A 13,186-nucleotide genomic window follows, 5' to 3' on the forward strand; every position below is an offset into this window, starting at 1 on the left:
CCAGTGTTCTGTTCCGGTCTCAGTAGCTATCTAGAAGTATTTCTATCGGTCTGGTCTGAGTTCTTCTAGAATATCTATTGCGATAACCCTCGAATTAGGCGCCTTCTCCAACCTACACCGGCTGACTACACTAAGGTTCGCTGAGTACCGAAGTTTCGAGCAGGCAACCCCCCTCGTGCTTAGGCCAACCCCTTCCGTTTGTCTCCAGCCGGCGTTCGGGGAATGCTTCTGAATGTACTGTATTTGTTTCCGTAAGTCGCCTCTTGCACGAATATAGCGCGCTACCCCGTGAACTTAACCCGGACTATGGTAGACCTAAGAATGACAATGACATGTGAATAAGTCATGGATAATGAGTTCTGCTTCTAAGGGAAAACCTCGAAAAAACTCCAACCAGATAATTTGTCTCAACCAGGAATTGAGCCCGGGCCTGCTCATTTCACAATCAGACATGTTAACTGACCTTGTGCTTTAATTTGTTTTTTTTCATTTAGCAAAGTATATTTCGAAAACGAAAATGTATTTAGTTCAATGTAGAGCGTGTTCAATTCCGAGTTTATGCATTAATTCCTTGAAGAAGAAGAAGAAAAAAAAAGAGGACGGCAAGACGTGCAGTCTACTCCATCTCGACCTCGACTCAACCTCCCACTCCCATTCCACTTCCTACTTCCACCTTGACTCACAGTCTCACCCTGGCTCAGTTTCAGATCACCCAGATGATTATGACTTAGTAAACTAGAGCGGAATTCGATTTCGGTCAGATCCTGTGAAGTTTATAGTGAGCTACGAGACAAATATTATCCAAGCATTTCTATCCTTCTGTCGTTTTCGATCCAGTATTGTTCCATTATCATCATCATTATGTCATCTGTAATTGTGAAGTAGTAATTAAATAATTACCATCAGATTACCATCTAGTACCGAGGTAATTAAAACGTTAGAGTAACTATTACGTCCCTACGATCAAAGCATGGTTCACAAGAAGAGCATAGGCTTCAGGTATCATCAAGTTTAATAATTCTTGTTCCGATGGAAATTAAAAATAGCAAATTACAGGGAAGTCAAATTATACAACGCTTAAGGTCACTGAGTTTGTGGCAGCGAAACCCTGACTGCGTGGTCTTGACCATCATCCTTTATGCAGGCGATACGGTTTGAAGCCCCGGTGAGGCCTAAGGTTTTTCATTGGAAAAATCAAACTAGTACTAAACTTGTGGCGAACAAGGTTGTAATTAGGGCTTTTCTCGGTGTTCTCCTGTTTCTCCATGTTAGGCATCGAACCAATTATTCGTCTGAGTCATTGTCATTTCATAGTATTCTCCGATCGCCAATTGACAACGCACCAAGGGTACTAATCTGGAGACGAATAGGATTGTCTTCTCGAAACTCGTTACTCACGTCAGCCAACCTTAGCGTAGTCACTTGGTGTAGGTTGGGAATGCTCTTAACTGGAGGTCAGCGTAAAGTTCATTTAGAAGGAAGTTGGGCCACGATAATAATTACTGGAAGCGAAACTTGCGATTTGTAGTGTAGTTTTTCCAGGTATTAGCCCGGCAAGGCGAGCTTACGACTTGGCCTTGTAGATCAGGGCGTTGCAGTCGACCAAGTGACTGTTTATGTTACAATGCGGAGTACTCGCGACAAATTTGAATACCGCTGGCGCCACTAGTTTATATACGTGTTAGGCGGGAACGGGGAGTGGAATGGAAGAGAGAGAGAGAGAGAGAGAGAGGGAGAGAGAGAATGTACAATTAACGGCAAAAAGAATGAGCCGGCGACAATTTCTTAAGTTCCAGACACATAACATTGCGCATGCTCGTCTTGTCAAAGCCGTAGTTCACCAGGTAACACATAATTAAACAATTTAAATTTGCTGCATTTTGTTTAAGAGTCTAAAATATGATATAAAATCGAATGTAGGGTTGATTATAGATACATCAGGGCCTCTGAAGAGTAAAATAATAATAAAATTGATAAATACAAAATCAACCGAAGCGAATATGAACACGAACACCACGTATTATGCCGAAACGATATTAACAGTCACAGGAGCGTAAGTCGTTACGGCATTGGTCTATTAAATACGTTGATAGTAGTAGCTCAAGGTTCGAATCTCCCACAATTTTCTTTTTTTAATTACAAATTTGCCATCATATATGTCTCTCAAAGCTATAATTATGTGGCGATATCTCTTAGAATATGTCCAAACTCTAACAAATAATAAACTTCCCTTTCTCTTTGAAGCAATATTCCTATTTGTTAATAAAACGTTCTGTTTCGTCATTACGCTTGAAGATGGCACAGAAACAATAACTCATTTCCCTAGTTCGCATAGGTTATTGTGCGTATGCTACTGTCTCTGACAGGACTTCGATTTGAGAAATGTCATTTTCTTCGACGAGGTAATTGTCTCCAGTAGTAACGATAGTCTTGCCCTAGTTTATCGTATGGATGGCCATCGATACGATGAATGCTTCGTGAGACGACTTAACAGGTCGGGTTGCGTGAGGGTTGCGTGTTGGGGTGAATGTCATACGATGGGGCAGGACTTCTGGAACGCATCGACGGTCGGTTTACGGCAGAAGTCTGCGAACACATTTTGGCAAATGTAATGATCCCTTCCGCCCGAAAACGATATCCAGAAGGACCATTTTTCTTCCAGTAGGATAATCATCCGATACACATCGCCAACCGGATTCAAAGATGGTTTACGAGGAGGCGAGTCGACTGGCCTCCAGAATCACCAGATATGAATCCGATTCAAAATTTGTGGGCTGCAGTCAAAAGGATCCTAAGCTCTAATTGGGCAGAACAACCACTCGTTCGGACACCTGAGGAATTGTGGGACAGAGTTCTAGATGCGTGGGAGGAGGTGGCCAAGAATTTAGACCTGTTCCATAATCTTGTGGACTCCATGCCGCGCAGAATGAGGGCAGATATTGATGCAGGTGGTTTGTGGACGATTTACTAGTCTCCACCACAGGCCTTTTTTTGTTAATATATTAACAAATTGTTTGTTTTTGTTTATTTATTTATTTATTTGTGTTTGATATGTGTCCGGTGTTTAAGGATGTGAAACAAGTATTTTTGTTTATACAAGCCAGATCTCGCCTATTAATAGCCCACAGGTGATGGGCAATAACGGCCCACAGGTGATGGGCAGGCATAACGAAGTTTGTTAACAAATGCCATTTGATAAATTAATTAAAAATTAAAATAAAAAATAATAATTTTACCGTAGCGGGAGACGAACTCACAACCCCTGGTACGGACGTGAGACTTCTTACCACTGGGTCACACACTGCTTGTAAGGTTTACTACATTATAGACGGACGACTTTCAATGAAGAGACACCACAGCAATGCCTTGCAGTGCGTTACGTTTACACGAGTGAACCGCGCTATAGAACTTAGCATTTCTATCAACCAAGAGTCGGCCCATTCTTTTTGCCTTTAAGTGTACACAAGCTGCAAAGATGCAGTACAGCGTATTCCGAATCACACCGGACCGGTGGACATCAATGACGTCACGCTGCAGCGGAATAGGATCAAAATTGCTGGAAGGTTCAATGGCTATCATAGCGGCTGTACAAGTTATTATTATGCTACGCTAGCAAGATTTTGCGAAATTTCCATACTGTCATCTCGCTCAAAGAAAAGAGAGAATAAAAATATATTCCTTGAACCAGTAGTAATAACTGGTCCGTTGACATGTTCGTTCATAAGCCATGAACGTATTTTTTTACGTTATGCTAATTATAAACAATAGAGCAGAACCAAAACAGAATACACCACCATGACAAAACAGTAGACGATTTCATTCGTCTGTTAATTCCCGCTCTATACAAGAACCAATCAGATTCACTGATGGCGACTAAAGGAGACAGCCACCATCTCTGTAAACTGAGGGCACCGGTGCGACAGCGGTGGAGCATCAGTGACGTCTTCGTTGAAATTCGGAACACCGTGATGCCATCAGATTGCTCAGCGCTGAGATTCGGAATACGCTCGTAGCCTACCTATCCGAGACATGTATGAATAATTCGGAGCGTGAATTTACATCGAATATATAATCGTAGCAGAGTAGGGGGCCCGGAGAAAGATACTACATATAACTACATGTCAAAATGTTATCCATAGCTGGAAAAATGCGCTATATTATAGCATACCGTGGCTCAAAATGAAACTCGTGCAGTGAAGTATTAACTAGTATTCAATGAGGTGAAGAATGAATATGTTGATTCACTGAATTGAAATCTTGTAGACTGTATATTTAAAACACTACTTTCATAGAACAGCACATTAAAAGTGAACTAAATAATTTGTCTTCGCAGCAGCCCAGGATCAAATTAAAACTCGTACAGTACAATTATAAAGGAAATAAACACAGTACACACAATGTTAATCGCTCATTCGCACTCAAGGAAGGAGAATTGCTTGTTTAAGACTACTATGGCCCGTCAAAAAGAGCAGATTTCTATAGCTGAAACAGAAATCGCCAGGTTAGAGCCCTTTCAGAATAAGAAGGCATATAAGGCGGAGCTAGTTCAGGCCGGTCTATCTCGACTGGCCAGTAACAGTGAAGCCGTGTTGCCTAGTTAAATAGTCGAAGTCTCGCTGAAGCGTCGCGTATTAGTTTCTTATGGCTAGGAATGAATTTTAAGCTGTGCCATTCGATAGAGCTACGAATTTTGAATTCAACTGTACAAGAATGACAATTATATGTCAACTGGGAGGCGTGTTATCGCTTTAAGACTAAACAGAAATATCCAACCTACAATATACAACATATTTATCTCTGAAGTCCCTCTCTGTAAACGAAGATAGATTCTCTTTATTTTAAAATTCAGACGTGTACTGTTTTCTCTTGTGTCATGTGTAACTTACCGTAACAATGTCTCTTGAAGGTATTGCAAGTGGCTCTGGTGTTTCATCTGTTATAGGCAAAAGGAGAGTTCTTCACTCACAGGCGAGGAGTATTGTATTTTCTGTATATACTTTTTCTAAAGGACTAGCTTATGATGCAATGCGTGTCAGTATTTCACAAACAAAGAATCTGACTTCAGAGGTGTGTGATTTAGAAGTGCATACGCTATCTCGTATTCTCGGATAGGGCAAAGAGACAATTCAAATAGGTGATATACCAGTATTTACCTCTCCTGGAAAATAAAGCAAAACGTGTTACTTATTAGACGATTTTCAGAACCGTGTATTACTTCACCGTACGATATTTTAAATAGAGTATAATAATAGTAGTAGTAGTAGTAGTAGTAGTAGTAGTAGTAGTAGTAGTATTAGTAGTAGTAGTAGTAGCAGCTATGTGTTAGCAGTACCATTATAAAACGTGGAAAGCAAGAAGAAAGCTGAGAATAACCACAGAAACGATTTTCACTTTTCATTGGAATATTATACATGATATAAGACGAAATATTGCTTGAACGTATGAGATATTTGGTTGGTATTGTAAACATAAACACTCCTGCTTCTTTTTCGATGAGTTATACAAAGAGTATTAACAACATTATTCCTTAAGAGCATTAAAAACTTTATAAGGTGAAGCAATTTAATTGCATTTTACTTTTAAAATAAATGTAGGCATGCTAGAAACGAGGAGATTTTACAATTCCAGAATTCAATTTCTATTTTAAAAATCTCGCGTTATACATAATATACTACATTTATACGTTTTTCCAATATTGACATTTACCTTCAATATATTAACGATATTATTGGATTACGGTTTTCATATTCACTTCTATATACTGTAACTATCTTCACTCGTCGGCTTATCCTTCCACAGGCCAGAGTGATACAACATAGAACCCTGGACCGCTAGGTAAGTATAAGCTTGAGGATTCAATTAAATGGATACGCTTAATTTACCAAAGTAAAAGAAAGTAATCTTCAATTTCAATATGAGTACTGAATTAGCCCTACATTTGAACAGATTTGCTTATATTCTTATAGCCGGATTCTTAGCCAGAATATAGAACCCTGGACCTCTAGATACGTAAAAGTTAGAGAATAAAATTAAATTAGACTTAATTTAACAGAAAAAATGAAGTAATCTATAATCTACAGTTTGAGTATGAATACTGAATTATTATGAACACATATTATGCTTACGTTGTATTATAGCCAGATTCGTAACCAGAATATAGAACCCTGGACTCCTAGGTAGGTATAAGTTAGAGAATTAAATTAAATTATATAGGCTTCATTTAGCAGAGGAAAAATAAAATACTTTCCAACTTCAATATCAATACTAAATTACGTTTCTACAAACATGTCTACGTTTTAATATCGCTAGATTCGTAGGCTGCCCCTACAAACAAACTGTATCTCATCTTTCCTCTGGAGAAATAAACAATAATAAATTTAGCACTGCTGTACAAGGAAGTCTGAACATTGGGTAAATTTTCTCGCCCTCAATTTTTCCAGGAGAGAATTTCCACATGTCAGATAGTGCAATACAATATGAAGCATTCTTTTCTTTCTTTCTTTTTTTTTTAATTAAGACATTATTTGTCTGACATTAGCATAGTAAATTTCCACGTATCTGTCACTTTATTTCGCAAGTTAGTGACTCCAAGATCTACTGATCTGTGAAACGAAGAGGTAATAAAAATTGGGATGAAAATTACTTCAGTAAGAGTAATTATATTTAAACATCACACACAATGACGGAAAAGATCTCGACCCGCCCGATCGCTGCAGCGAACAGCGACTGATAGTTTCTGTCCTTATCTGTTGTCTCTGTCTTCCACATTTCGTGCACCGTGTGACAACGTCGTACAGCTGCTATAGTAAGAGCCAGCGCTTTTAGCAGACGGATTTTTTAAATCTGAATTCTAGAGCGAGTTACTCACGGATGCAAGGTTGGCTGTTATCTCTGCAGCAAGCAAACTGAACCTGGAATGGGTAGGACATAAGAGTAAACATACAGGCTCGAAATCCGAGTGGACTTAGTTGGTCAGTCACTTCTAAAAACTATGCACATATAGCTAAAACTATAGAACTACAGTAGTCCATAATGTGTGCATATACGTATATGAAAAGGGACCAGTTCCGGCACACATTTTTCGAGATAATTCCAGTTGCTGCTGGATAGTCTTTTCCTCGTTAGCATAAAGTAAAAAGACAATCCATATAATAACTAGGCTCCGGATTTATATGCAAAAAATCGTGAAAATATGCATACGAATATGCTAAAAATTTAAGAAATTATGAATTAAAACTTCAAAATATGCAGTAAAAAGTATTTTATTTTACAACAATAAAGTAATGACTCAATACGTTTCGTCCATATATTGGAGGATGTAAATTTGCATTAACATTAAACTTCATTGCTTATTAGTATTACAACAGATTACAATATATATCTCCTAATTTTCAGATGTAAATCTCTTTCGGTTATCAGCAAGTATGTTCTTATAAACAACGAATGTTCTTTCAAATTCATATGAATTTAGGGGACAATACTTAAAAGCTGCTATTTCTTTAGGTGTGTAATTCTGAACAGTCTGGGGTTCACCTTGTAGAATTCCACTAATATTTTTCACTGTTTCCGAACCTGGATTTCGTTCCTCAATTTTCTTCATTTTCTCTGTTAGAATTCTCACCAATGATCCTGGTAATTTGTTGAAAGATGTTGTGACAGTGTTCAACAAACTCACTCCAGTAATCAGCTGAAGACCACGTTCCTCAAGTTTGGTCATTGTTTCAGGAAGTGTATTGATGTGTGCACCTATGTACGAAAGTTCACTTTGAATTCCTACATCATCTGCTGCCAATATTGCTGAATTAATACAGGCTACATCTTCTGGATTCAGTAAATGAAGCACCTAAGAACAAATATATAATAAATTAATTATGAAGAAAATAAGGACCATTGTAGGCCTGCCTCCTAGTATTAAAATCTAGTATTTCAATATATTGAAGAAATTTAATACTGATATTCAATAACAATAAATTGCTGTTTATCTAGTAAACAAGGAAAATGTAAACTAAATAAAGTGTAGTGCATAAAACCCCTTACTATGGAGTTTATTTATATAATTTATATATTTAAATTATAGAAATGTATTTACAGTGAAACTTGGATCTACGCATCAATGAAAAACACAAATATTTAAACTTAAATTAGATAACTGAAAGACCCAACAATAGGTGGCACGAGACCGTAACAGACCCACAAGTGTCTAATACATGATGGCGAATGATGATGATGAAATTAGGTAACTCAGAATACCAACCTTCTTAATATCTTCAATATGCGAACAGTAGTAGAATGTAGCATTGATCCAGGTTCCCCATCTAGTTAATACAGGCTCTGGTGGAAAGGGAATTTCTTGTAGTTATTCTTTGAATAGTGCAGTCCTTGACGGAGCCTTTACAAAGACCTTTTTAACTGAAGAAATCAAAATGTTAGCCATAGGATGTTGTGAACGAATCTGTTCAGCAGCACGATGTAGGCCGTGGACAATGCAAGTAATGTGGATCATTTTGGGGTAGAAAACTTGAAGTGCCTCCGCTGCTTTCAGTAGATATGCTGCATTGTTAGTTGAGAATGTCAAGAATCTCTCTTCATGTTCTTTGGTTGGCCAGAGTTAAAAAAAAATTAAGTCCACACCTGTAGAGTAACGGTCAGCGCGTCTGGCCGCGAAACCAGGTGGCCCGGGTTCGAATCCCGGTTGGGGCAAGTTACCTGGTTGAGGTTTTTTCCGGGGTTTTCCCTCAACACAATACGAGCAAATGCGGGTAACTTTCGGTGCTGGACTCCGGACTCATTTCACCGGCATTATCACCTTCATTTCATTCAGACGCTAAATAACCTAGATGTTGATACAGCGTCGTAAAATAACCCAATCAAATAAAAATAAAAAAAAATTAAAATTTACACTCAAGTCATTCTCTGATATCTATATTTTTTCAGTCATTTTCAAGATAATATACTTACGTAATGCATCTCTCACTGTCCTTGCAATGGTAGCATGATTGGTTTTTTCTAAGACAGTGCACATAATCAGATGAGGAGATCCAGCGTCTATGGAGTCCATTTTCCCCACAACTACATAAGCTACATACCTTCCACAGGAGTCTGTAGTTTCATTCACGGAAACCCAAATAAGTGAATCTCCTATGTCGTTTCTAATTTCTTGGAGGACGTAAAATATAATTTATTTTTAATAGTCATGAAACCAACTAATTTAAAGCAATTTAAGCAATTAACTTTAATACACATTATTAAATAACAGTGGATCCAAGTAATACTTTCTCAATGTGGACTCGCCAGGAATTCGCTTTTTAGTGTATTTCTGCAAAAATCCGCGAAGTAATGGATTGTCCACTTTCCTCCAAGGTATATTAGCAGCTACTAGGGCTTCACAGAGGTTCGCAATAAATGTATCATTTTCATTTTTTTGGATTAAAATTAAGCAAAGTCTGATAATTATTTTTCGTTGCATTTTTTATGTGAGACGCAGTCTGCAAATGCTGATACACTTTTAACTTTTTTGCAGTTCACCTATTAATTAAAACATTGTTGAACTTTAAAATACCCAACTGTATGTAATAAAATGTGTCTTTGTAAATAAAATAATTTAAAGTGTTTGTGAATAAATATAAAAAAAATGCAAAAGCTTACTTTCTTCGAACAAACTTGACAAAATATACGTTTTCCGTCCGATATTAAAGTATTCTCTCCATCAATCCAGCTTTTCAGAAGAGTACTAACTTGAACTTTTGTCTTTAGGCATAACGAATATTACAACGATCCACCATGAAACGCACGAATCGAATAAATGCATGTAACGTAGGCAGTCAGTTTTGCTGTTAAAATATAAACCAATTCATTCTATTGTTGAAAGGGAATACTTTCAGCCCGCGATAGTTTTTAAAGAGGCGGAAAAGAAAAGAGTGCCGGACGTGCTGCTTAACAGTGTAGTCTGTGCTGATGAAATAGACAATGTCGGGTGAGATGGGGAAAGAGAGTATTGTTTTCTCGCAGTTTATATTTTTACAGAACAAAATATTTATTTCTGCATTAAGTTAATATAAATATGCAAATATATGCTCTAAAAGTATAAACATATCATAACCAGAGACCGGAACTTTGGCAGAATGGCTTTTTAAATGTGTTAAATCTATCTTCATTTTGAAAGTAAATCTGTACGAATTATAGCCTACCTTTGTGATTGAAACGTCACAGTTTTATGTTGCCCTTCTTTTCTGCCTTTTTAAATATAAATGCCTAATTTACAAAATAAATGCTTTTTTGCCTTTATTTGATTATTTATCTATTATTTATTATTTTTTTATTAAAAATAGCCTTCAGGTATATTTTTTAATTTATTTCTATAACCGCTACAATGAAAGTGAATTCACCGAATGTATAGGCCTATTATTGTCTTTCAATCAGTTCATATTCTCTTTGCAGGAAAGAGTGCTGGCGTGCAAAAATGTATAACACAAGGATGTTTTAATTATCTCTTGTGTTTATTTGACAAGGCAACAATGAGTGCGGGTCTAACGTTATTTTAAACGGTTATTTTTCTTTCAGTTTTCATTGCGACGTTGTTGTAGCTAGTAGCAAGATGCCAAAATTCAGTGTTCCTTTACGCAGTAAATTGCAAAGTTACGTTAATACTTTTGGATCCGACGTATTCTGTACTGACGATAAAGTACTTACATGCAAAATATGTGAGCAGTCAGTGAACCACGAAAGGAAATATTTCATATCGCAACATATCAGTACAACCAAACACAAAAATGCACTTTCCAAGGCTACTGGGAAGAATAATTTCTTTGCTTCCAACAGTAATTGCAACATCAAGTCGAAAATATAAATCTGCATTCGACTTATGTAAAGCTTTTCTTGCTGCCGAAATCCCTTTATGGATAGTGCAAGGTTGTGGGTCTAGTGCAAGGTTTTTGTAATTGCCTTTTATTGCGTGTTTTAGCTATTTATAATGCCTTTTTGTCTGCCTGTTTAGCTATTTATGATGCCTTTTTGCCTGCCTATTTTAATTATTCATATGTCTAAACTTCCGGTCTCTGGTCATAACGTTACAGATATGCTCAAATATGCACAATAAAATTTTGCATACTAATTCCAAACAACGAGATAGATGTTTATGTTTTGTTTGCATATCGTCAAATTTAAGGAAAAGAACATGCAAATATGCAAAATCCGCAGGCTAATAATAAATGCGTAACAAATTTTAACTTTTTTTTTTGCGCTGGGAATGTGATCATGTTTTCTATATAATTTGAGCCTCCTGAATACGAATATGACAATAAAAAACAGTTATTGGTTACGGGTTTTGAGAAATTTTCGAATTTATATCTGTTCAAAATACTACTTTATATAATGACAATAAGTTTAAATATTCACTGTTCAGAAGATTACAGTTTTCTTTCTCTGCATTTTCTTTTATATTGGCATCAGGTAAATCACGAGATAAAGTGCAACAATACTCTGCTAGCATATTAGTACTCCACTGTCTTTGGTATCTTTTTTGCATAGTTGAAATTTCTTGATGAAGGCGCTCATCATGCTCATCACTGAAATCGTCACAATTTTCGGGGAAAAAGTCAAGATGGGAGTGAAAGAAGTGAATTTTCAGACACATGTTACAACCCATAGTTTCATATGCCGACAGTAAATTTTGCACTAGTTCTTCATAGTTATCACTTCTACGGTTACCCAGAAAATTTAATATAACCTCCTTGAATGCAATCCAAGTAGCTTTCTCTTTTCCTTACAACAAAGATTCGAAGTGATTGTCCTTCATTATTTCTCTAATTTACGATCCATTGAAAACTCCCTCTTTTATTTTTGAGTCGCTAATAGGAATTTTTTCCTGGATATGTTTAAATGCTTCAGTTTTATGTTTCATCTCTTTAACTAGATTCTTCATTAATCCTAACTTAATGTGTGAAGGGGGTAAAATTACTTTATTTGAGGTACAAAGGGTTGATGTATAATATTTTTCTTCCCTAGGTCTAGTGATTGTCATTTTATTTTATAATGCTTATCTCAAGGGCGTCTGTCCCATTCGTACAGAAAGAAGCAAAATTTTGAGTAGTCTAATTGCATTCCAAGAAGCAATGCTACGACCTTCAAATCCTTACATATAAACCATTCGTAATTTGAATATTATTATTAAAGCGCACTTTAAAGAAATACACGTCTTACACAGAATACTAACACCAAGGAAATCTCCTGGTAAATTGAAGTGATTGTTTCTTCCCCTCCAAATGTAACCGAAAATTGCAATAAAACAATTTCCGCTTCTAGAAGACGTTTTGACAGGGTGGTCTACTGCAAAATATAAACTACAGTAATGTCATTAAAGCTCACAGTGAAAGAAACACATCTCAAGTAAAATCAGGTAAACTCAAGCGAATTCATACCTTGAACCATTCCCCCCCTCCAAATAGACTCGTAAAAGGGCAATAAAATAATTTCCGTTTCTACAAGTGCTTTTAATATGGTGGCCTACTTATACTAATATTGTTTTTGCATAATGGGTCGTCACATTTGTAAAACAAAGTAGTTACACACGAAATACGGTGATTTTTTTTTAAATATAACGCATTATCAAATTAATTATATTGTGCATCTCTAAAACCCAAATTGATGGAACATTTTACTTGTAATTTTTTAATTCAGGAGGTCGAAATTAGTAAGAATTTGTTAGTTTTATGTCTGGTGCAAATTGGCTGTTGACCAGTGAATCAACAGACTGACTGATTCATCAACTTAAATCCTCTGTTAATCCTTAGTTAATAGATAAGACTGAGATTTATGAAATACGAACATTAAAGTTGGAAAATGGGAGGCAGTAACGATCAAAATAATTATACCGATTTATTTTTTTTAACCAGTCTTTAAATTTAAAACTAAGACTCACTCATAAAATTCGGTTAGACTATTCATCTCATCTCTGAGAATTGTTTCTGAAACGTATAAGGAATGTAAAAAAAATTCTATTTCATGTAGGGTAAACATTGGTAATTTCGTGGCAGTGGTTATTTCGTGATACTTTTTCTTTGCTCTTTTGTGAACTAACCAATGGTGTTACGAGATCCAAATTTCCGCCAAGGGATTGCATATGTTGTCCAGTTTCCAGAAACATACAGCTGAGCTTTGTGTGACTATTGTAGTTGCTTCAGTGAGCTTT

The sequence above is a fragment of the Periplaneta americana genome, chromosome 2 (genome assembly GCF_040183065.1).
Source record: "Periplaneta americana isolate PAMFEO1 chromosome 2, P.americana_PAMFEO1_priV1, whole genome shotgun sequence".
Classification (NCBI taxonomy): Eukaryota; Metazoa; Arthropoda; class Insecta; order Blattodea; family Blattidae; genus Periplaneta; species Periplaneta americana.